General features: G+C 38.9%; 1 pseudogene; it reads right to left on the bottom strand.

The window, feature by feature from the left end:
- The window catches only part of LOC127696765 (60S ribosomal protein L29-like), a 168,501-nt pseudogene that overhangs the window by 23,872 nt on the left and 121,610 nt on the right, over nucleotides 1-23,019 (bottom strand).

The raw sequence follows: 23,019 nt of genomic DNA, 5'->3' as shown, positions 1-23,019 counted from the left end.
TTAGCTGAAGGCTGCTAGAAGAAGACTGGTTTCCAGGCAGTTAGGGCAAGGATCTTTTTTTTTTCTATATTCTTTGTTTACATTCCAAATGATTTCCCCTTTCCCGGTTCCCCCCTCCCCATATGTCCCATAAGCCCTCTTCTCTACACCCATTCCCCAATCACCCCCCTCCCATTTCTCTGTCCTGGTACTCTCCTACAATGCTGGATCAAGCCTTTCCAGGATCAGGGCCTTCTCCTTCCTTCTTCTTAGGAATCATTTAATATGCTAATTGTGTCTTGAGTATTCTAAGCTTTTGGGCTAATTAATATCCACTTATCAGTGATTGCATTCCATGTGTTTTCTTTTGTGATTGGGTTACTTCACTTAGGATGATATTTTCCAGTTCCAACCATTTGCCTAAAAATTTCATGAGTTCATTGTTTTTAATTGCTGAGTAGTATTCCATTGTGTGAATATACGACATTTTCTGTATCCATTCCTCCATTGAGGGACATCTGGGTTCTTTCCAGCTTCTGGCTATTATAAATAAGGCTGCTATGAACATAGTGGAGCATGTGTCCTTATTGCCTGCCAGGGAATCCTCTGGGTATATGCCCAGGAGTGGTATAGCAAGGTCCTCTGACTAAGGTTAAAACTCAGGAGACAGCAGGTGTTGGTGAGGATGTGGAGAAAGAGGAACACTCCTCCACTGCTGGTGGGATTGCAAGATGGTACAACCACTCTGGAAATCAATCTGGCGGCTCCTCAGAAAACTGAGTAGGACAAGGATCTTTAAGCCCACACCCACAGTGACACATTTCCTCCAACAAGGCCACACCTACTCCAAAAAGGCCATACCTCCTAATAATGCTATTCCCTGGATCAAGCATATTCAAACCATCACACTGCCCCAGCTACTTAAATTTCTGGCTTTGAGCCAGAGTCAAAACATAATCTTTTGTGGTCTACACTAGGCTCAGCCCAGCTCACCAGGAGACTACACTGAGACATGGAAAACAAGTCCTTTCTGATGCTGAGGTGTCTGACTGCTGGGTCTTGCCAGGTCTCCTTTGAAGACCTCTCAGTCTGACCATGTTGCTCTTTCCTTCTTTTCACAATAAGCATTAGGGGTGAGGAAAGCAAAGATCTGAACATAACCTTTCTTCTTTCCTTTTTTCTGTACAATGTTCTATTTTGCAGTCAGCCTCTGCTTCAAACAAGGTTTTGCACAAAGAAGTTCTTCTCAAGATGCCTTCTTTAAAATGTAGTATTGATAGCGCACGCTGTGTGTGTGTGTGTGTGTGTGTGTGTGTGTGTGTGTGTGTTTCAGTGTGTACACTGTACATGGGTATGTGTGGGTACACAGGTGGAAGATATCAGTGTCTTTATCACTTTCTACTTTGCTTTTTATTATTTCCTTTATTTCTTGAGATTATAATATAATTATACTCTTTCCCTCTTCCCTTCTGTCCCTCCAAAGCCTCTCTGTACACCCCTCCTTGCTCACTTTCTAATTCATGGCCTCTTTTTTGTTAATTATTGTTACATATATACTTGCACATAGATATAGATGCCTAAATAAAACCTGTTTGTACTGTATAATGTTAAATATACATTATAAACATATAGTTCTGATCATTTGGTATTAGATAGCCAGTTGTTAGTCTCTTCCTTTTGAGATAAAGTGTCTCATAAAAACCCTTGTTCCATTAATCAGCTAGACTTACTTTTTATTGAGCTTCAAGGGTCCCATCTTCTCCTCCTCACCCCAGTGCTAGAGCTACAAATATGGATCCCCATGCCTTGATTTTTATATGGGTGCTGGGCCATTTCCACAGACAAAAGGCAAATATTGGCAATAGCTGGGTATACATTTCATTGTCACTATCAACTGGGAGTCATTTTGCTCACAGCAGCTAGTCAATGTTGTCTAATACTGTCATCTCTAGTAGAAGCCAGGGCGTTAGTGAAGCATTCTACAATGCACAAAGTCCACAGAACCAAAATCTCTCCATCTCCATTGCAAACCATACTGAGTTTAAGAAACCTTCCCCAGGAAAGCACAAAGGTGTAGACACATCTGTAAGTAGCTAATGTTACTTTCTCTTTTTTAATATTTACTTATTTATTATATGTAAGTATACTGTAGCTGTCTTCAGACACTCCAGAAGAGGGAGTCAGATCTCCTTACGGATGGTTGTGAGCCACCATGTGGTTACTGGGACTTGAACTCAGGACCTTTGGAAGGGCAGTCAGTACTCTTAACCACTGAGCCATCTCTCTAGCCCCCTCATGTCTTTCTAAAGCTGAAAAGACCACTTCCCTCCCCCCACATTCTCAGGTCATCAACTCTTGCATCAGCATGAAACAGTCACTGATCGGTGGCTGAAACCCTCTAGGACTTTATTTCCGCGATGAAATGTTGTGAAAATTTCATCTACAGACTAAAAATACCTTTGCACACAGTATGACTTTATAAACTATAAGCAATGCAAGAACAGGAAACCAAGCATGGGAGAGTCAACAAAAGCTTCACTTCATTTGCATGGAATCCCGTGATTCCAGTCTCTGGTGTCTACTCAGGGCAAAGATTCCATCTGAACTGTTGGCGGAAAGTCTCATTTTCCTGGGACTGAAGTAAAAGTTGAAAACCTCTCTAAGAAGTTCTAGAGGCCACAAAGTACCTCCGTTGAAGACTAGTCCTCAACATAAAGAACACTGTGCTTCTGTTCTAAAATTGGCCCCGTCACCTTGAATTATCCCTACTTCTTGTCTTGACACAACACTGAAAGCCTGCTACACAGAGATGGTTGCATCAAAGCCTCACTGGTATGAGATGGGGCATATTTTAAAATGACCCACCTGAGAAATAAGTCTTCAACCCTCTAAAGGAATGTTATTTTAAAGATGGAAATGAGTCCCAGAATATCCTGCAGTCCAATGTTTCTCAATAATTCTCCTGTGATAAATTCTCCCCATTTGTGAAGATCTGATCTTGGGGAAAGCATATGCGTCATACAACCATAATGGAGAGAATATTAAAATACAAACAAGAGAGAGTCTGGGACCATTGATACCTTTGATCCTGGCTTCCAGGTCGTTACCAAAGCAAGCATGGTTACTGTGGAATGGAGATGAAGGACCAATTGAGCAAACAGCTTCCACAGACAGTTGCTAGAGACAGGCTTTTCCATATCACACAGACACTCTGCTGCCTTTGTGTTTGAAATGTTGGAAGGCAGGTGGGAAGGCTTTCTGCCCTGAACGACTTTCAATGTAATAATACTTAATACTACATTTTGAAACCGTTTCCTCTTTTTCTGAATATTTTCTTGGGACTGTAACCCATTTGTTCATAAAATTGGTTGAAAGTGACATTTTGAAAAGTCCAACAAACATTGCAGCAGACTCTGTTTTCAAGGAATATAAAATGGAGCTCTGTCTGACACCTTGAGTGTGCTTATGAAAACAGAACGTCACATCTCAGAGGGTTATTCCTGATAGGTTTTTATAAAGCTAAAATAAAATAAAATAAACAGACCTCTCCAGGCAAACAGCCTCTTTGTACTCTGGTTTCCATGGAAACACTGGCAATTGTACTTTTCAGGGGATAGTCTTTCTCACGTAGTTGTTAAAAGTCTGGTTGGTTCAGCTCAATTGAAGTATTCAGAAAATACTCTTCATCTTCATGAAGAAGTCAAGTGACAGTCTGAAGGAGCACCCCTTCTCCATGCACAGGTGGAAAAGAAAGGACAGATAACTATGCAGGCTCACATATAAGCTTTATACAGAAAGCCCTGTTTTATCACATGCCATGCTGTTATGTTTATTCTCTTTATACAATGCTCTTATTTTGGCAGTCCCTTAGTTATAGAGCAAAAAAGAGAAGGGGGACAAGAATGTAATTATATTATAATCTCAAAAATAAAAGAAATTGTTTAAAAGATACCAAGTATGAATTTAGAATCTTGCTCACAAAGGAATTTCAATAACAAGATCTACTCTCCAGGAGGATGAGTGTTGTAGGGCTTGAACCTTTCAGTATGGCTTTTTTCTGAAAAACACCATGTCAAGAGTCCAAGCCTAAGCCTATGGAGGAGAAGCCCAGTAGGCACCAGCACGGAAAGTTGCCATTGGCTATGATAAACCATTGCAACCTTGTGTGTTCCTTGGCACAATATGAGGGATGGGTACCTCACATCTACATACTTCTTTCTCTAAACACTAAATCCAATTAGGTCGTGGAGTTGACATGGGGAGATGACTCCTAATTGATGGACATACTAAAAAATATTTGATTCATAATCTTCCAAATCTGTCAAAAATCTAAAAACAAAAAAAATCTAAGACATTCCTAGATCAACGGAGACAAGACATGAAAAAACACATTTCCTAGATTTTTACCTTGTAATATAAAAAGCTATGAAAAAAACTGATTCCCCTAAGAATAAAAGTTGTGGTTTGCTGATCAATTTTATACCAATAATAAAACATTAGGTCTGAAACAATGAACTGTCCTCTCTTGTATATAAAAAATGGAAAAATTGGTTAAGTTGTACGTTAGTCAAGTCTCTACTAAATATACCTAAATCTCAAAAACTTATAAGAGAAAACCATGAAAGCAATCTTAAATCTGCTGCTGATGAACTGTCATTTTGAAATATGATGCAATGTTCCTCAGTCCCAGGTTCTACTGCCACAAGATGGTGACAAACATACTTCTCTCAAAGAGTTATTATCAGCATGAGATATAAGTCAGGTAAAAGACATTAAAGAGGTTTATTCTTGATAAGTTTTTATAAAAACAAATAAATAAACGGACATCTCCAGGCAAACAGCCTCTTTGTTTCCGTGGAAACACTGGCAATTGTACTTTCCATTGCATAGTCTTTTTCATGTAGTTAAAAGTTGGGTTGGTGCAGCTCAGTGGAGGAACCTGGAAGAATTGAGGAAGAATTGCACTCTTTATCTTGATGAAGCAATCACTGTGATATTCTACAGAGATAAAATGACAGCAGAGAGATGTGGCCATAGCCAACAAGTTCCAGTATCACTAGGAAGAGAGATCCTCCAGATCTCCCTTCCAGAGACTGTGACTACAAACCTCCAGTGCTGCAGATTTGGACCTCCATACATGTAGTAACTTCTTTTATATATATATATATATATATATATATATATATATATATATATATATATATATATATATATATATAATATATATTTATTTCTATATTCTTTGTTTACATTCCAAATGATTTCCCCTTTCCTGGATCCACCCCCCCCCCATATGTCCCATAAACCGTCTTCTCTCCATCCCTTCTCTAATCACCTCCCTCCTTTTTTTTTCTGTCCTTATATACCCCTCCAATGCTAGATCAATCCTTTCCAGGATCAGGACCCTCCCCATACTTCTTCATGGGAGTCATTTGTTATGCTATTTATGCCTTGGGTATTCAGGGCTCCTGGGCTAATTAATATCCACTTATCAGAGATTGCATTCCATGTATATTATTTTGTAACTGGGTTACCTCACTTAGGATGATATTTTCCAGATCAAACCATTTGCCTAAAAATTTTGTGAATTCATTGTTTCTAATTGCTGAGTAGTATTCCATTGTGTAAATATACCACATTTTCTGTATCCATTCCTCCTTTGAGGGGCATCTCGTTTCTTTCCAGCTTCTGGCTATTATAAATAAGGCTGCTATGAACATAATGGAGCATGTGTCTTTATTGCATGCCGGGGAATCCTTTGGGTATATGTCCAGGAGAGGTATAGCAGAGTCCTCTGAAAGTGTCATGTCCAGTTTTCTGGGGAACTGCCAGACTGATTTCCAAAGTGGTTGTACCATCTTACAGCCCCACCAGCAGTGGAGGAGTGTTCCTCTTTCTCCACATCCTTGCCAACACCTGCTGTCTCCTGAGTTTTTGACCTTAGCCATTCTGACTGGTGTAAGGTGAAATCTCAGGGTTGTTTTGATCTGCATTTCCCTAATGACTAATGATGTTGAGCACTTCTTAAGGTGCCTCTCAGCCATCCGAATGTCTTCAGGTGAAAATTCTTTGTTTAGATCTGTGCCCCATTTTTAATAGGGTTATTTGGTTCCCTGGGGTCTAACTTCTTGAGTTCCTTGTACATATTGGATATTAGCCCTCTATCAGATATAGGGTTGGTCAATATCCTTTCCCAATTTGATGATTGCTGTTTTGTCCTTTTAACAGTGTCCTTTGCCTTAGAGAAACTTTGTAATTTTATGAGGTCCCATTTGTCAATTCTTGATCTTAGAACATAAGCTATTGGTGATCTGTTCAGGAACTTTTCCACCATGCCCATGTCCTCTAGGGTCTTCCCCAGTTTCTTTTCTATTAGTTTCACTGTGTCTGGTTTTACATGGAGGTCCTTGATGCACTTGGAGTGAAGTTTAGTACATGGAGATAAGAATGGATCAATCCACATTCTTCTGCATGCTGACCTCCAATTGAACCAGCACCATTTGTTGAAAAGGCTATCTTTTTTCCACTGGATGTTTTTGACTCCTTTCTTGAAGATCAAGTGACCGTAGGTGTGTGGGTTCATTTCTGGATCTTCAATTCTATTCCATTGGTCCACTTGTCTGTCACTGTGCCAAAACCATGCAGCTTTTAATACTATTGCTCTGTAGTATTGCTTAAAGTCTGGGATACTGATTCCCCAGAATTTCTTTTGTTGTTGAGAATAGTTTTAGCTATCCTGGGTTTTTTGTTATTCCAGATGAATTTGAGAATTGCTTTTTCTAACTCTGTGAAGAACTGAGTTGGGATTTTGATGGGGATTGCATTGAATCTGTAGATTGCTTTTGGCAAGATGGCCATTTTAACTATATTAATCCTGCTGATCCACGAGCATGGTAAATTTTTCCATTTTCTGAGGTCTTCTTCGATTTCCTTCTTCAGAGACCTGAAGTTCTTGTCATATAGATCTTTCACTTGTTTGGTTAGAGTCACCCCAAGATACTTTATATTGTTTGTGGCTATTGTGAAGGGTGTCATTTCCTTAACTTCTTTCTCAGCCACTTATCCTTTGAGTATAGGAAGGCAACTGATTTGCTTGAGTTTATTTTATAACCAGCCACTTTGCTGAAGTTGTTTATCAGCTGTAGGAGTTCTCTGGTGGAGGTTTTTGGGTCACTTAAGTAGACTATCATGTCATCTGCAAATAGTGATAGTTTGACTTCTTCCTTTCCAATTTGTATCCCCTTGACCTCCTTATGTTGTCTAATTGCTCTAGCTAGAACTTCAAGTACTATATTTAAAAGATATGGAGAGAGAGGTTCTTGCCAACCGAATCCAAGAACACATCAAAACGATCATCCACCATGATCAAGTAGGCTTCATCCCAGGGATGCAGGGATGCAGGGATGGTTCAATATAAGGAAATCCACCAATGCTATCCACTACATAAACAAACTCAAAGAAAAAAACTATATGATCATCTCATTAGATGCAGAAAAAACATTTGACAAAATTCAGCATCCTTTCATGCTAAAAATATTGGAAAGAACAGGAATTCAAGGCCCATACCTAAACATCATTAAAGCAATATACAGCAAACCGGTAGCCAACATCAAACTAAACGGAGAGAAACTTGAAACAATCCCACTAAAATAAGGGACTAGACAAGGCTGTAGTAACTTCTTATAGAAGCCATTGGAAACTAACAGAAATTCAGAATAGTGAGCAACTGAGAAGAAAAGAGAATGTATTCAGTGCCTTCCACTGGAAAACCTGAAGACTCTCAGTGTGATTGGAGACTTGAGCTCTATCAGGAAAGGAAAAAGAGAAGAATCCAGATAGAGAGCAGGAGCCTATGGCATAAAGGACTCCAGGACCACACTGGGGAGTCGAAACTAATCCAGAGAACTACTAAAGCCACTGAAGAGATCATTAGATCAGTTACATTGCAGAAGCATTATAAACAGATTCCTCAGAAAATTATGAATGAAAACCAAGAATATCTACCTGGCTTATGTTTCCACTATGTGAGAAACTTGTAGGCTATTGAGGTAGATAGGTGTTAGTAGAGTGGAGTCATTATGCTCTTGAACATATTGTATGTTCTGTCAGGAATATCTTGTGAGGAAGGAGTTAGAGTTATAAGTGTTCCTAAACACACCCTAAACTAAACATGTGGGAAAGGCTTCCCTGAGAAGCTATAGTTGAACTGAGAAGTGAAGTCATACTGGTGTCTACTAGAAATTCTACAGTTAATCAGGATGGGAAGGTTCTATTGCACTTTCATTTTTTAAAACATAACAGAGTAAGGCAGTGGAAGGCCACTGTATATCTAAAAACAAACTTAAAGTCAGGTTTCTAGTTCTTAAACTTCCTCCTGCCCACTTCTACTAAGTCAACTCAACCAGAATGTCCTTATTAATGAATAAATACTTTATTCTTTTTACCTCAAACTGGGAAATTCCAGGTTTACTTAAGTAAGTAACTATATTTTCCAAAGATCAAGTGGTAGGTACCAAGCACACCATCACAGTGGCCATGAAATTTTGACCACTATTCAACAATTTGACCCTGAAGACAAGTGAAACTGAATTCTCCAACTCTGAAATAACTGGGCCCCACTTTGCTCAGGACCTGAGGTACCAGGTATTTTTCCATGTAGAATTGGCCTGGAAATGCAAAGGAAAAGTTCATACAGGGACACAGTGTCTGCTTGGCCTGACCATGTAGGGCTGTTTGCCTTAACCATACATTTTTTATTGTCCAGTTAAGTTTTGAGTAATTCTGTTGATGTGACTTTCAGCCCTTCCCATGGGCTGTGACTCATTCCACCATCAAATTAACAGCTTTTTTGGAAAATGTGTTTTCATGACTTGGCCAAAAATTTCCATGGCTTAATTTCATCCCTTGTTTCCCACAGAAACTCTTTGAACAAGTCCCATGATTGTGCAAATGAGAAGAGTCTTTATTTCTAGCCATGGCAAATGCCTGACCAACCTATCACTTCCAACTCCCCTCAGCACCGTTCTTACAGGTCTTTACCTAACCCTCTTGCTTACCATCAATTTTTCCTGCACTGACATGTGTCACAGAATCATGAAGCCTCTGATTCATTAAATTATTGAAAGTCACTTGGAAAAAACTAAAATGTGTAGAGGGTGGGTTATGATGCCTGGAAATTTAACTTAACTGATTTCTCTCTTGCTTCCTTCATCTAAAAGGTGATGTTTTCAACTCAAGGACATTCAGCTGTTTTCCACCTACAAAGCTGAAAAACCCAATGCACACAAATCAATATTAAACAAACATGTCTACAAAGTTGAGACATGGGCATATGTAAAGCAGTGTTAATAAAGATGTGTGAAGTCCACCAATCAACTGCCATCTCCACACTTCATGACAGGTGAGCCATGAACAAGAGACTAGCACCAAAGTGCATTATCGTAGTTGGATAAACTTATCAGCCAGGCTTGGCTTCAAGCCATTGGCAAGATTTAGATTTATCCAGTTTGTCTTTCCTTTTTAGGGACATGGCTTTCTCACAGCCATCACAGGAACCAAGACCCAAACCAAGCCACATGAGTACAATTAGGCCTCTGCTCACAGCACATTATCTTCATTATCTTACATTCTTTTGGCTAAATTGTGCCATGTGGGCAAGTTCAACATCAAAGGGGCTGATACATCTACCCCATCCATAAGAGGAGAGCTGGAAATATTTCTGAGACACCATTCAAACCATTCAAACCAAGGCATATAGCTTTCTTTCCTTGACTGCTGACTCAAAGATCCAATAAGACTAATTTCTAGAATATATATTTTGGAGGAGAAACGATCTTTAAAAGAGAGCTGGGGTGCAGCTCAATGATAGAATACTTGGCTCGAATGCACAACTCCCTGCATTCAATCTTCAATTGCAAATAATAATAATGGTAATAATAATAAATGTCTCTACCTGCATTAGCTTCCTCAGACTGTTAATAATAAAACTCTATGGACTGACTAATTGATAAACAATAGGAAATTATGGCTCATAGAAGTTCAGTAGCAAGGGAGAACAGATTCAGCACATAATGAACACTTCTCCTCTGCTTTCTACATGGGACATTCTTTCTGCCTTTTTACAAGGCAGTAAGGTAAAACAGCTCCTGTGAACATGCTAGTGAAGACGCTCTTCTCATTCATAAAGAAGCCTTGTGACCTAATCACTCTCCAAGGACCGAATCTCTTAGTACATTGAATAATTTGGAGACACCATCATTTATTCCATAGCATTACCTATGTGACAGTTTTCATGAGACCACAAGTAACTGAGCAGCTATGGATAATTATGCAATAGAATTTCAACTAATATTGACTATATACTAGACAATATTCTCAATTCCTTTTAATACATTTTTTTAATTGAGCTATCATTTAAATACCTGATATTTACTTTATATGAATATTTTAGACAGAATTAAGTCTAAAGAGAACATATTTCTGATTTATACCATCCAAAACATGTTGATCTGAAAATATCCCTCAATTATTGATCAATATAGTTAGCAGTTATTAAATATCTCCAAGACTTCAGTTTTCTAGAAAGCCTAAATGAAATGTGATTGCCCACAGAATATTCCAAAAAAAATAAACATTAGATAAGATTAAGTGACAGCTCAAAACTTGAGTCAATATGAACACAGATATGCCAAAGACCAAAGTCAATGTCTTTTCGATATGACATATAATCCCTAGGTAATAATGAAACTGAATAGAAAACACATTGTTAGAAGTTTATCAAAATGGTACAACCACTCTGGAAAGCAGTCTGGCAGTTCCTCCGAAAACTGGGTACCTCACTTCCAGAAGATCCTGCTATACCTACCACTCCTGGGCATATACCCAGAGGATTCCCCACCATGTAATAAGGATACATGCTCTACTATATTCATAGCAGCCCTATTTATAATTGCCAGATGCTGGAAAGAACCCAGGTATCCCTCAACAGAAGAGTGGATGCAAAAAATGTGGTATATCTACACAATGGAGTACTATTCAGCCATTAGAAACAATGAATTCATGAAATTCTTAGGCAAATGGATGGAGCTAGAGAACATCATACTAAGTGAGGGAACCCTGACTCAAAAGGTGAATCATGGTATGCACTCACTAATAAGTGGATATTAACCTAGAAAACTGGAATACCCAAAACATAATCCACACATCAAATGAGGTACAAGAAGAAAGGAAGAGTGGTCCCCTGGTCTGGAAAGACTCAATGAAGCAGTATTCGGCAAAACCAGAACGGGGAAGTGGGAAGGGGTGGGTGGGAGGGCAGGGAGAGAGAGGGGGCTTGCAGCACTTTCGGGGAGTGGGGGGTTAGAAAAGGGGAAATCATTTGAAATGTAAATAAAAAATATATCGAATAAAAAATATTTATCAAATGGGAAAAAAAAAAAACTTCCACAGTCCCTGAGGTTGTTTTTGTGAGAGTATCACAATAACAGGAAAACAAAATAAGTCTGTAGATTCTTCCAGTTGCTGTCCATCCAGTACTCCATGTTAATAAAGGCCTCCAGATAGCAGGATAGTGGGTGTTGACTGTGCCTACAGGTGACAAGGAAGCTTATATAACTGATCAATCATTTTGTACAAGTGGCCTTGAACACTCTTTCCCAAGCACAATGTTCAAGCGCCATACAATTTTGTCCCAGTGTACTACCTATCCTACAACAGCTCCAAGGCTCTTGTTAGTCTTGAACATGTACCTCCACCCGACTCTGTTTCTGTTCATTTGCCCTTTCCTCTGTTTGGAATTCATCAACTCCTGTCATCTCTACTTCAAGGACTTTTCTCCCATCTTTTAACATCCAATAGAATTGCCATTGTTATGGCTTAAACCTCAAATAACCCCCAACATCAAGAGCTAAAGATTGGTTTCCATCCTGTGATACTATTGAAAGGTGATGGAACCTTTGTAAGATAAAAGAGAGGATAGGAAGATACCCTGGGAAAGAACTGGCCATGCTTTGTTATATCCAGAGGAAGAGGCCAGCAATACTGAGTTTTTCTTGCCTGTCTGATTTATTTCAATTTGTCCTTCAAGACTCATCTCTACCACACATGCCACTATCAGGATTACAGCTCTCCCCAAATCCAGGCAAAATGTATATGCACCCTGAATACCACTTCAAGGCCACTTAGAGACCATTCACAGGACCTAATACTTGGAGGTAGTGACCAAAGTTAGGTTATGATGACTACTCTTCTGAATCAAATCATCCATGAAATTAAAAAAAAAAGTGCACACAGTGTATTAATATTCTCTTACCCCTCTCACATACCTCTTCAGCATAATTGCCAGCCCCTAAAGTAGAATGTAACTCTAATCCCTTAGTGTGCCATACCTACTCCAAGTTCCTAGTAAAGCTTTCAGTAGTTTAGTTGTCCTTCCCGCTTCCTCTCCCACTGCTCTACAAAAGCTAAAATTATACTTATTTATTGTAAATTAGGATTCATTATTTCTCTACTCAAAACCTCAAGTGGTGCCCAACAGGTTTAGCTCAAATTCAAGACCATACATAGAGTTTCTACAAGGTCCTGGGATATTTAGGTCTGCCTCTTCCTCTCATTTCCCTCTACCACACAGGAAACAGTGGGTTCTCAAACATGCCTTTTATTATATTCCTTTTGTATGCACATTTGTCTCTAACTCAAGGCCTTCACACTTGATAATTCTTCTGTCTTTGCTTTCCCACTCAGCTTCTCCAAAGAGCATTCTCCAATGACTCTAGAGAAAGTGGAAATAAATACACACATGTATAAACACATGAATGCACACATACACATTCACACAGAGAGACACACACATAGACATAAGCATATATGTATAAATGCATACATACAAATCCACACCTCATATAAATTCCTAAAAACATTCACTTTAACATATCCACTTATAAAGATAAGCATCCATAGATATATGAATAAATCGACACATAAATCACATGTGTGTATACAAACACATAACAACATACACTTATCTTCACATAGAACACATGGTATTCAAACATTCATTTACATAAGAGTATATCAACAGACATATGCACAGATATACACACACACAAAAAAACATACATATCTAAACCATCATAAACATAAAGTTAAGAGTTAGTTAAACAATTCCAGTCTGGTTCCTCCTAAACATTTGATGTTTTATTTGTTCTCCAAAACCATATTATCTACTGGAGTTTCTCAAGTTCCATGTTTTTCTGGAAAGGTTTGTCTCAGTTTAAGAGGTAGGAGACTATTAAGAAGAAAGGTCATTTTTCATTGTTTTCAAGCAGTCTAGAGGGCTGTATCTTTAGCTAAAGGCTAGGAATTTATTTACCTCTCTGGTCTCTCCCAGAAATGAGAGCTCATGTTGACAGCCTGGATTCTACAACAGCTGAAAAACCAAGGGTTGATTTGAGGCACCTGAGAGCTAGCTCTGCGATTCTTACAAACATTACAGGTCTTCTGGAGCCTATGAATTGCCTCCATTTAAACTCAAAAGCCCCAGGACATGGTTCCTGGGGACTGTAAACCCTGTGATACCAACCATAACAACTCCCCTGGCAAGAAATAAGCTTCACATCCCAGGGCCCATAAAGGACCTTGCCTAACCCTTAATATCAATTGGAGCTACATGTGCCTGTGAGAGAAGCACAGACCAGGAGCCCAGAGGGCCTCCGTTCCCTTGGCAAATGCTGCAGGTCTGCCAGCCGCAGCAAGTTTCCCTTCTTGTCTCTGGGGAGGCCATACGAAAACCTACCACAAAATCCTATGAAAACCAAAAAGTCAAAAATGCTCAACACACCTTCATCGAAACACTATTCTCAGCAGAGTCTGAGACAGATCATGATATAGCCAGGCTTTGATAGGAACAGAGTACCAGGAGTAAGTCAACCCCCACCACATAGAAACATGTCTTCAGCCCAAGGAAATTCAAGTTTATATCAAAGTGTTTTATGTTATGGAGATTTTATAATTCAGTAAAGTTACATTTACTTAATTTACTATCTAATATACATATAGAAGCTGAGGATGAAGGACTTCACATATTTATAATAAAAACAAGCAGATTCTTAGCTTGGTCTCACTTCATGAATCTTCCATGTATCTTGTTCATTCCCACAAAATGATATCCAAAGTTTTTCTCTAAAATACAACTAACCCTGTATTTTACTCAGATACTAATACTCTGTCCTTATAATTTTTAATTTACTGACATATTAATTGGATGTATTGATTGGGTAGACACTACCCCACTACTCTTTCTATTCTCTGGTGACACTTATTCCATGTTCAGATTCAATTTTACATAACCAGTAGGATAAATAACATGTGGTATTTATCTTTCTGCATCTAACTTGGTTCATTTAGCATAATATCATTTATTTCTATCCATTATGCAGTAAATGACTGGATTTCATTCTGCTTTGTGGCTGAATCCATTTCTGTTACCAAACATATCACTTTAACATATTGGGGCATGGAAACTGTATGACAGGTGTGGCAGTGATGTAAATAGGATGCTTAGTAACTCTTCATTCTAGAACGGTGGAGAACTACTGTCATATCGAATTCTGGCTTGACCTGGACAGAGCCACTTCAGAGCCATTGTCCTGGGAAAAGTATTTACAGTGTCTTTTTTCACTCCTATCACAAACACACCAGAGAGCAAAGTATGTGTTCATCTCAGCCAATGATCTCATTTTCAGAAAGAATATAAACCTTAAAGGGAGTCACAGGAGCTATGCCTTCTTTCCCACTGGGCACTTCGTAGAGAAGGGAAAAGCATGCTTGTCCCATAGATTCCCAACACTTGCACAAACCTTAACAATTTCCAGTACCATATTTTATTTAAGTACTATGGTGTGTGTGTGTGTTCCCATATTAGCTAACTTAAAAGAAGGCATATGGGATATTTAAAGCCATAGGTCACCATATTCTAACCCCAAACCAGAAGATACCTAAGGAACTACAGATATGCCCTACAAATACACATACACATTAAGATGCTTTACTCCCTGTGTCCTCATACTGTAGTCAATCTGAGCCACAACACTTCTGTTTTATACTGCAAAACTCAAACTTAGATCAGGAGTGATACCCTGACCATCTCAGAGATCTCTGCCATGTTCAATTGCCAACTAAATGCCAACAAATATGGAACCACGAGTACCCTCTCTCTATGTTAAATTTCCCTGCATCCATTCCGCAAGTAGGCTGCAGATCTACCTGCCTGCTATCTTAGATTGTCATTGCCCTTGTTCTGAACATCAGCTCTAATTTCTTGTGCTTGTCCTCTGAGGAGAGTTAGTGTGAGATTTTTCCTCCCAGCAATGATTTCCTCCCTTCCTTTGTGCTATCTTGACTTTTGGAATGCATCCTCCTGACCAGCAGAATACCAAAATATGGTGGGCCGTCACTTCCAGGAGTGGAGCACATGAGAATCTGACTTTCATCTTGCTGATAAACTCTCTCTTTACTAGTTTGGATGAAACAAATCACCCATGGAAAAGCTTTCATAGCAATGAACGAAATCTGGCTTCCAGACAAAAGTGAACAGGAAGCAGATATCCAGTCTAGAATAACTCGCAAATTATTGGATTCTGCCAACAGTCACATTAATTAGGACACAAAGTCTTCCTGGGGTGAGCTTTCAGATAAGACTTCATCCCTAGCTAACTCATAATAAAACATGAGGATACTGATAATCTATGCTTGCATCTGAGCTACAGAAACTATAAAGAAATATATGTTTGTATAACTTGCTATAGAGAAATAGAAGCTAATAGAGTCCTCAAATGCAAACTTGCCAGAGTGGCCTGCACCTAAACACAGTCTTGGGATTCAACGTCTTCTTTCAGTGTCACATGAAGCTAAAAGTGACCCTCACAGCACCTACTACATCTGACCATTTCACAGGCTCTTGTTTGTTCTTGCCTGTGGTGACTTACCAAATTCAGAAATGTTATTCTTCCTCTGTAGGCAGTAAAACTGAGCCTCAAGTAACTGATTCAAAACGACAAAGCTAAGCTAAAACTAAGCCAAACTAGGAGCAAAAGCTCCAAAACTGTCTGCTCCACTGTGGATCCATGAAATCCAACACGGCTGATAGACAATAAGGGAGAGATCAAAAGACCGTAAGTGTGAGAACAGGTGGTCCTAGGATCTGAAAAAAGTGTAGAGGTCTGCAAAGTAAGAGGAAGGAGAAACCCGGAGTGTTTCTGTGCTGGATCTTACATCAGGGAGTTCTCTTGGTCTCCTTGGGAATTTGGAATCGCAGCAAAGATAAGCTTGTTTATCATAAATCCTGGGGTTCTGACCATTTCAGAGAAAGGTTTCAAACTCACAGATAAAATTCCATAGTCAGTGTTCCATGGGTTGTCATGAAGTCACATAGCTCTGTATAAACTACCTAAATCAGACCCTATCAAAGCACATATCCAGTCATGTCTGTTCATCTTAATTAAAGCACCCTTTTGTAGCAAAGTCCCTTTCCACTCAATGCACACTCTGGCAAATGTTTGCACCTCCTGAAAGTTTCCCATTAAACTTGCAAATCCCTTCCCCTCCAGAAGCTGCACCAGCCTCCAAAAAACCAAAACAGGGTCAGGGTGGTGAAGAAAAAAAACTTACAGAAAGCTTGCGAGGATGTTGAGGTGTTACAGGCATGTTCTCAGAGAGGAGCCCTTTGATAAATGAGCCACGGGTCTCTGAGAGAAAGAGAGAGAGAGAACAGCCAAGAAGTCAACTTCTTCCTTCCCTCAGATTTATGAATTTTCCAGCTAGAGGCAAAAGCATCACTCGGTCATCACCGAAGTGCAGAAAGGTGAGAAGGGAAGCGAAAAGACCAGAGATTCCCTTGGCGTGGAAGTATGTCTGTTTTATGTAACATACATGGTTTGTGTTCTAGCAAACTTGTTGCATAGGAAACCCATTTAATTGTCCTCATAAAATAAATACTTCCTTTGCATTAAAAATGCAAAAAGGATGGATATATTTCTTTCCTGGATTGCATGAGACAAAGGTTCAAAGTTGGTTCAAGAAACCAATACGGTTTTTTGCTAGTGGAAAATAGCTTTTGCTTCTTCAGCATATAGCCAGTTTTGGGTTTTTTTTCCCTTTTGTTTTAAATAAAATTGAAGATAAAAATGGAGAGTATTTGCAGTATTTGAGCTGCCATGGACCATTGTGCTAAGGTACTTAGTACTGAGTAAGGACGTTTTGAGTCATTTTAGATAAAATGGGTTGCAAAAGCTGTCCTAGAGGATAATAGCTGCACCAGAGCTGTAATTGTTTGCAGAACTTAGCAGTGTGTGTTCTGGATGACTCTCTGCATAAATGCCACATGATTTACACCCTCGGAGATATCCTCTGTTCAGTACTTGTTGGTTGGTGTGAAGGTCATTGCAGGAATGCTGTTAAGCAATGTTGTAATTGTGGAAGGAAGAACGAACGCTGAAGGACATCAACATGTTAGCTGTAAGAAAAGAACCCCACGAAAGGAAATGAGCATATCCCAGTGCTGTGTGTCCTGGGATACACTGCAGCCGAATGTGACACGCGCAAATCGCTGCTCAGCTTTCTCGAGTAACCTTCTTTATCAACATTTGCTGAAGCCACACAGGTTGACCAGGGACACAGGGAGAAGAACCGGAGCACGACGTCCTGGAGTGGGGGTTCACAGCATCACTTCTGGCATGAAGCCTTCTTGCTCGGCTGTAAAATGGCACTGACACCAAATGCTTTGTCAAAATCATCTATTTTTTTTTCTGCTAGTCATTTACTTATTTTTATCATTTTAATTTCCGAGGCATTGGATACAAACATAAATGTACTACCGGCTCAGCCCTCAAGATGTTCCCAGTCACAAAAAGGAGAGGAAGTAAGACATGGACATGGAAAGGAACACATTTTTGTGAAAAGGACTGCCATATTAAGTAGTAGCAAATTAGAAAAAAATGGCATCCTCAAGCCGCCATTGACTTCTGAAGTCATGTGACTACTGAAGGCCACAAACGTCAGGGTCATATCAGCAACTTTCTTGAAAACCACAAAATATCATGGCAAATTTCTTTCTGTCATCCCTATTTCTAATACCTTCAGCCTTCTTACTCTTATTTTCTGCTAGCCTACATTTTTTCATTATTTGTATGCTATTCTCCCCAGGTTATAATCCTTTTGTTACTGGTGGTGTTAGAGTTTGTGAAGTGTATGTCCATGGTGCATGGGCTATGGCGTAGCATGCCAGCTCCTATGATATTTCTGTCTTTACCCACAGAGTGCAAGAGTTACAAGCACATGCAGCCACACCTGGCTCATATGTGAGTGTTGGGGATATGAACTCAGGTCCACTTGCTTGTTTAGCAGACACTATTACCCACAGAACCATCTTCCCTGCTCCTCTGGTGATTCTTTTCTCTTCTTCATAGATCCTTTCTAAAAATCATAACGTGTATAAAGTAATGTTGATAGCAATGTTGATACAGACTTGTAAAAGGTAGAAGGGTGTTGGGGATAGGGAAATAAAGAATGGTAGAAGGCTTGTTCATAAGATCTTCATAAAGAAATTACATGGAACTTATGATCTTAAGACACAAGTAAACGATTATAAGAAGGTGGTAGAATACACGTGTTGTAAAAAATGGGAGGTCAGATATTAAAGTTTAAGTAAAGTTAGAGAAGAGAATTGGAGAAGAAGGGCTAGAGGATGGGTTAACCAAAACTAAAGTTGTGTGATAAAGTCTTACAAATGTCCACTAATTTGTAAGCCAATTTACAAAATGCTTTTTTAAGGAATTTGAGTATAGATACCCCGTATGGGTGAAGAATACTGCTTCCAGAAGATATGGATTACTAAATAAATCTCAAAGAAAGGTACTGGTTACCTCCCTACAAGCTATTGGTCAGGGAAGCCCTAGAAATATGCAAAATAATACAGGATATTGTCATTGATCTTTGTTATATACCATACTAGATGGTAAGACTATACTGCTAAAACCACTATCCACTTTTGTTGCAGAACATAAAGGGATCAATATTGAGATGACTAGAAAACATCCTTCCAGCTGTCATAGTCGAGAATGAATGTGTTATGCAGGTCGCTGAAGGAGGAAAGACATCAACAGTCTTACCTGTCACTGAACTTTGTGTGCTATACTGCAAACCCTCCACATAAAATGTGCCTACTTGTACAATTGTGGCAAGAATGTTTATGGGATAACCAGCTGCTCTCTTGAATGGACTTGATGTCTTCTCCAAACTGTAAGCATAGTCAAAACTCATGGCTAAGGAAGTCATAGGCCCCAAGGAAGAACTTTTTGTACAAGGCGATACCACATGAGATTTTTTTTGTCAAATGTTGATTTTTATAGTTTAAATGTATATGGTACTAAGTGTCTTAGGCCTATCATGTTGCTATAACAAGATAACTTAGATGATAGCTTATGAATAACAAAAATACATTACTCATAAACTGGAAACCAAGATGTAAAGTGTTAACATATACAAGGTTGTGAATCTGGGAAGGGCTTGTTCCTCATAGATTGACATTTTCCTGCTGTGTTCACAAAAGGCAGAAAAATCAAGGAAGCTCTCTGGAGTCTCTATTATAAGAACATAAATCCCATTCAGGAAGAATCTGTCATGTGATCTAATAAACTTTAAAAGGCTGTACCTTCTGTTGTTTGAGAGAAAAGTGACTTCAACAAATGAATTAGTGGAGGCACATTCATTTGTCTGTGGGCCTTTCTGGCCATGTTTTTTCATCTGTAAAACTAGGATTGTTAGGAACCAATTCCCAGAATTATAGGAAGATTCGATAAGCATGCATGCTGACCACCACCTGGCACAGGTACTACAGAAGAGTAGTCCTACAGTAGCAGTGATTTCTTTTCATTCCCAAATGAGGAAAGCTAACTAATCCCATCGTCCTGTATGAAAGAAGAGAAAAACATCCATGAAAAGAAAATTAAACAACATCAGAAAAAAATGAGTACATCTGTATAAGAACCCATTCCTGCTCCTGTGGGTATAATGGAATAATCCATGTCTGCACACCAGGCAATTAAGTGGTCAGCCCCCAACCCTCACTCCCCAGACATCCATCTATGCCTAAGACATGGTGGTATATATCAAACTTTTAGTATGCTTGGCTATATAGTTCTAAAGATAAATAAAATTGAACAATATTGAAAAGTATAACATTTTTAAGTCAAGTTTTGAATGTTTTTTTAAGAACAATTGTGTACCTTCCTCTCTATCCTTACATATGAACTAGAACAATTTGCTCAATTTAAAATAAAAAGACATAATGGAAAGAAATCCAATGATAATTGGCAGCAAGAAATTTTATTCCCCCTGTCCTTTGTCCAGGCATAGAGCCATCAAAGTGTTATTTCATAAAATTTAATTTTTGAGTTCTGAATGATTTACAGTGGAGCAGGGTATATAAATCATGGTATATAACCATTGCCATGAATAGAGATGTATGTTTTTCCAAAGTGTCTAAGTAAAATACTTTGAAACACACTAAAAGACTTGCACAGTTCTCCAAAGGCAGCCATAATTGAAGTTAAACATGCTTATTTGGACAGAGAGAGATTTACTGATACCTCTCTACCTCCCGCTCCTTGAAATAAAGCAATCAAATGGCCATCATCTCTTCTTATGGAAGTAGTTAATCACATCAGTATGCCTTGTCTACTATGTTTGAGAATTTTTTCTGGTGTTTTTTGGTGTGTCTTTAATTAGATGAGGTTCTTATGAATCAGGATACACAAAGGATTACTGCATGAAAGTCTTACACATGGCACTAACAGGAATACCTTCTTTTCTTTTGTATTACAGTTCCTGCTCTAGCTGCAAGACATTTACATGTCACTGTTGCTACCTCTCCAGTCTCTTTGTAATTTCTATATCATTCAGACTACACAAGGACACTCTGACTCTCCTCTTGAATTCATGCTGAGCATGTGGAAGTAACTTGTGTCAAGCGCCATTGTGGTGATTTGAATATACTTGGCCCATGGTGTAGCACTATTAGGAGGTGTGGCCTTGTTGGAGGAAGTCTGTCATGGTGGGATTGGGCTTAGAGACCCTCCTCCTAGTTGTCTGGGTGACAATCTTTCCTTGCTACTGTCAAATCAAAATGCAGAACTCTCAGATCCTCCAACACCATTTTTGGCTGCATGCTGCCATGCTTTCTGCCATGATGATAACGGTCTGAACTTCTGAAAGTATAAGCCAGCAGCAAATATATGATGTCCTTTATAAGAGTTGCCTTGGTCATGGTGCCTCTTCACAGCAATAGAAAGCATAACTAAGACAGCCATCTTTCTTTAAACCCTCTAGAACTTTCCCATTGAACAAGCAATATGCACTATAGGTCACAGGGATCCTACCACCCACCCACACAGAGTCATCATCTTTCTCAATATTTCTTCATCAATTCTTTCTGTTCTAGAGACATATCACATTATACATGTTCACTGATCTAAACCTTGTGGAAAATTCTTGAAGGGTCAAGAGACAGGTAGGTTTTATATTCTACATCTAAATTACAGATAGTATAAATACCATCATACTGAGAGCCTTTATCTGTGATGGGTGGGGTAACATAAGTTTATCTTCTCTCCATACTAGCCTGATTTTTATGAATTTACTTTGTTTTAAAAATTACCTTACTTTACTTCAAAGGGCATTTTGATAATAGATAATAGACATCGGTTATGTTCTTTAAGACTCCACAGAGAAGAAAACAGATTTTCAGTGCAGAAGCAGAGATGATTACAATGTTCATGTCTAGATTTTGTGGAGGTCAGAAATATGTATTTTACACTTTAGCATTTACACAGTGTGACTAGCCAATTAAAAGGTTTGTTTAGTATCTTCTTAGAGCTCTATATGCTCAACCACTTAGAACACACAAAGAATACTTGAAACAGGCCAAAGAAGGGAACCCACTGCTGAAACAATGTAACCTTCAGGAGGCTCAAAAATCATGTGAGTCATCAAGAATCTGGTGCTATTAAAAACAATGGCACAATAACCAACCAGTATCTGGTTTGAGTTAAGACCCAATCCATGAAATGGAACCCATACCTATGGCCACACTGCTTGTGTGGCCAAGAATCTGAGACTAGATAGGTCATGGACCTAGGGGAAAAATAAATACTGTTGCTACACTAAAGGAATAAAGTAATAGAATGATACCCTACTCATACACAGATCAAAGTCTTGCTCAGACCTCATCAGAGAAGTTTCTTTGTACAGTAGATGGGAACAGAGATCCACAACAGTAGAATCTGCAGAGAGTGAGGCTTTGGAGCACTCAGTAGTCCTAAATGGGGTCTCTTCAAAACACCTCTCCCCTCAAAGCTCAGAAATCAATGCAGAAGAGAGAGGTAGGAAGATTGTTAGAGAATTCCAAGGAAACAGTGTCTTTCAAACACAACAGGACTAATAAACATCTGGAGTCACAGGGACTATGACAAAAATACAAATCCTGCACAGGTTCAGACAGAATCTCAGCACTGAGAAGGTTAAGTAGACACAAAGTCCCACCTCTTACAAAGAAACTATTTGCAATTGATGCCAGCTGGAAAAAGGAAAAAACAGTTTTGACAAATGGAGTGTCACTGGGTATATCAGCCCTTCTCCAGGGCAGACCCCATGTAGGAAGAGTTGGCCTACACTAAACACTACAAGTTGAGCTGGGTTTGTTGGTGATGGTGGTTGGTTGGTTGGTTTGTATTTGGGGGGAAGGTGCTTTTGTTTTGGGTGTGCTTTTTGTTATGTGTTGGTTGTGATTTTAGTTTGTTTTTATTTTTTTTTTCTTCTTCATTTCTTTCTGCTTTTGACAAAGAGGGTGAAAAATCTGAACTTGGATAGATAGTGAGGTGTGGAGGATCTGGGAAGAATTTGGGGGGAAAAGTGATCCAAGTATATTATAGAAAAAAAAATAATTTAAAATTATTTAATTTTTAAAAATGTTCAATATTTAAATGTCTT

This window comes from Apodemus sylvaticus, chromosome 11 (assembly GCF_947179515.1).
Source record: "Apodemus sylvaticus chromosome 11, mApoSyl1.1, whole genome shotgun sequence".
In the NCBI taxonomy this organism is placed as follows: Eukaryota; Metazoa; Chordata; class Mammalia; order Rodentia; family Muridae; genus Apodemus; species Apodemus sylvaticus.
The sequence above is the reverse complement of the archived record's forward strand: the minus strand, read 5'-3'. Positions and strand labels throughout refer to the sequence as shown.